A 4,147-nucleotide genomic window follows, 5' to 3' on the forward strand; every position below is an offset into this window, starting at 1 on the left:
TTCTCTATTCTGTTCCACTGATCTATGTGTCTGTTTTTGTGCCAGTACCACACTGTCTTGATGACCACAGCTTTGTAGTACAACCTGAAATCTGGCATTGCGATGCCCCCAGATATGGTTTTCTTTTTTAAAATTCCCCTGGCTATTCGGGGTCTTTTCTGATTCCACACAAATCTTAAAATAATTTGTTCTAACTCTCTGAAGAAAGTCCATGGTATTTTGATAGGGATTGCATTAAACGTGTATATTGCCCTGGGTAACATTGACATTTTCACAATATTAATTCTGCCAATCCATGAGCATGGAATATTTTTCCATCTCTTTGTGTCTTCCTCAATTTCTTTCAGAAGTGTTCTATAGTTTTCAGGGTATAGATCCTTTACATCTTTGGTTAGGTTTATTCCTAGGTATCTTGACTAAAAAACTATATGAAAGTCCATGGGCCAAACAATTTAATATGTACTGAAAAAAATAAAAAAGAAGTGCTTTATCCACATATTTTAAAGTGTATCAATTATTACTACATCATTTCAAGAGAAAATATTTTCAGATTTTTCATTCCCAAATTGTAAAATTATTTAAATTTAGAAGTTTCCATCATGACTGAACACTACTATTATTATTAAATTGAACCCATCTACAATTGCCATTTTTATAGATTAAAAATGAGAGAATGTGAGTACTCAGCAGCACATGTATTAAAATTGGAATGATACAGAGATTAGCATGGCTCCTATGCAAAGATGACACACAAATTGAGTATTGTTTTTATTCCAATCATGAAGTGGTAGAAAAGAAATACATCAGAAAGTTATCAAAGGTCAACATTATAAACATGAAGAACTCACAGTGAAAATTCTTACTTTTTTACTCTAAGTAATAAACTTCCCAAAAGAAATTTTGCAAAATTAGAAAAACACTCTGAGCAAGTGGTATTTTTCCCTCTAAATTCTCAAAATTTTAGTAATGCTAACTAAATAATAACAAGACTATTTTTGAAGCCTCTTCAAGGAGCTATTGTGTTTTTGTCTTTTTTTTTTTGTACAAGAAAACAAGAACCGTTTTCACAAAACAAAAACTATTGATTTAAGTTGATCTAAATAAATTTAAGTCAGATAATGCAAGGAAGTTATATATCTTTAAGCTTTCATTTAGATTATTGTATATAATTATAAAAAATTAAAGCCATTCCTTCTGTTATGTATTACATAACATTTCTTTCTTTGCTGTACTTTAGATTATTCATTTTTCCTAGTTAGCTTTAAAGACCTTATGACATTCTTATTATTCATTTTCTGGTCTTCTTCCTTCCCCAATCCCCCAACCCCATTCCGTATATTCATATTTAAATATCGAAATGTAAGATTTCTCTTCAAGTTACCAGTGATTTAACAATAAACAAACAAAACTTTTTAAGGTGAGTTTTTCAGTATGAAAACAATGGCAATAAGGAGCAAAAAAATAAATGTAAATTATATTTGGACTTTTTCATAATTTGTGTATTATATTTATTTTCCCCTTTGGTGTGGGATATTTTTATGAATAATTGAGTATATGAATAAATGAACATTATATATATGCCGTATCTATAGTAATTGTTAAAACTACCATAGATACATTCAACAGAAATTCCATACTACCCCCCCCCTTACATTAGAAAATCTAACGGTGTTCGTAAAACTTGCTCTTATATCTTGCTTTTGACACTAATGGGAGTTTTCAGTAAAGACAAGTCCAATTGATGCATGAGCCTAGTAGTTCCCCTTAATTGTGTTTGTAAATTCAATAGCTATTATAGAAAGAGACATTCTTGGCTGCACTTTACAAAAATTATTATACCTCCTAGACCATACTTTATTCATTCTTAACTTCTATGTGTTTTAAAACTGTCTTGTGTTAAGAGTAACTCAGAAACGTATACTTGACTCTCACAGACTTTGGATGGTTTTTGTTCTGTCACATGTTCCTCTGATAGCTCAATACATTTTGTCTAAATCTAACATAATGGTGTTGAGAGTCTATCATAAAAGAATGAAGAAAATTCTTTATAAATCAAAACACCGTAAAAGAAATAGAAGTGAATATTCTATTCTGGAATATTTTTGAAATGAGTTCTTAGTTGAAAGAAACAGGAAAGCCTTTAAGTTGCTGTTAAAAATTTGTATCAATAATATTTATTATTGAATATGAAATATTGATCTTTGTCCAATACTGGGGTACATTTTAAGTCTTAGATTCTCTAAAAACATTTTCAGTGGCTGCATAAATAGATATCACTAGTCATAACTGAAGTATGAATTAAAAAGAAAAATCTTGGTGTGTTGGAAGAGCCATAGTCACTTCTTGGAAATACATACTTCCTTTTGTTATTGCCTCTTGGTTCGTGCTGCCTGGCTACTTCTACAAGAGCCCTCATCCTGTCTGCTCTGTAAATTGACCACTGATGCTTTGGTCTCATACGATAAACATTCAGAAATAACTAGTTATCTTTTATGAGGAAAGCAGTTATGGGAAAGCTGGGGGAAATTGATCAACCTTAAGACTTTTCTGTTTCCCTAAACATGGCATGTTTGGATTTCTCCATCATGATACAGGGAAATCTGCTAGGCAATTCTATCCCAGAATTCAAAATCATAAGTGGTACTCTTAAGGCTTTATTTCTTGGCTTTGTTCTGGAACATTTCATGCTTTTCTTTGACATTCTCTTTAAGAACATCTAGGAGGTAAATGGGAAGACTTGAGGATATAGCCATCTGATCTTTTGCCCTCCCCTCCCACTTCAGACTTCCAATGTTTCGTGGGTGGGATTTATTCACTAAGTCTATCCTTGTTCCTCTTCTTTGTATAACATATGACTTTTTATCTATTAGGGCTGCATTTGGCTATATTTTTGCTTGAATACTCTAGAAAACAAGATATAAGGTAAATGTTTGTGTAATAATAATTTTCTGAGAAGGATTCAATTCCAAGGAAGCAGAAGTGAGGAGATAGGGAAAAGAGGTGGAGAGAGGAACTCTGTTAGAGAATTTGTTGTGAAACTAAGTACAGCATCAATACCAGCTAAACACCCATTCTTGTCAGATTTCTACAGAGCATCTATTAGTAAATATTCCATGGGAAGTGAGAAGAGTGTAGTGTACTGCACATAAGGTGAGGTATGTTGAGTTTTGCTGATGGGTGACACAAGAGATGAAGAGCAATTACAGCAACAGCATCCTTATAAGTAACAACAGATGGGAAAAATAGCAACCCAGCTCCACAACACATGGATGGGTGCTATCCATTAAAAGCCCACTCTGGCTATAAGGAAAAGATGCCTAAATCTGGACTGATGCATGAATGAATCTTTTTTTGACTGCCATAGTAGAAAGCAAATCCACTTGCATGTTCTGAGAGTACTAGAATTTCACCTGAAAATTACTTTCAGCCCTGACTTTTTCCCTGAGAAGCAAGGAAAGATCCAACTCTTTAATGTTGTGGCTACTTGTAATCTTCTAAATCAAGTATTACAGGTGAGGCTGATGGCCAAATCAAGCTCCAGGAATTATTTTTGTGTGTGTCTCTCTGAGCAAAGACATTTACATATTTAAAGATTGTGGAGGAAAAAAAAAGAAAGAAAAATCTGTGATAGAGACCCATAAACTCTAAAATATTTCCAATATATAACTTTACAGAAAAAATGCACCAATCCCTATTCTAAAAACACTGTAAAAAGAGTATGACAAACTAAGCTATAGATCCCATTACTACAACTACTGCAGGTAATGTACTTAATTTTCATTACATCTTTTTTCCACCTTTAGCTGGTCTGGGTTTCTTGCCTTATGGAGTGATACAGACCCTCATCCCTTAGAGTCTGCCACTGGTTTTCTAAACAAGGGAACCACTTTCCAGAGAAGGGAAGTTGTTTGTTCATTGGCCTTCATGGTCATATATGAAGAGAGAATTGGATGGTCAACTACATGCAAATCATGTTTGGCTTCCATTGCCTAATAGAGCAGATTGGGGAGCCTAGGATCATTCTAGGGGAGTAAACACACATATATGTTTACTGTTCAGACTGAAAATTTTTGATTAACATTGTTTTCTCATTTATTGAGACTCCCAAATATTTGCAGTAAAGCCAAATGTCTAGAAACAGTCTATA

At 33.3% G+C, this 4,147-nt stretch overlaps 1 pseudogene; it reads left to right on the forward strand.

Annotated features, from left to right (window-relative positions):
- The first annotated feature begins 679 nt into the window (after positions 1-679).
- Positions 680-770, forward strand: LOC140608911 (U6 spliceosomal RNA; annotated as a pseudogene).
- The last annotated feature ends 3,377 nt before the right edge of the window (positions 771-4,147 follow it).

This window comes from Canis lupus, chromosome 1 (assembly GCF_048164855.1).
Source record: "Canis lupus baileyi chromosome 1, mCanLup2.hap1, whole genome shotgun sequence".
NCBI classification, from domain to species: Eukaryota; Metazoa; Chordata; class Mammalia; order Carnivora; family Canidae; genus Canis; species Canis lupus.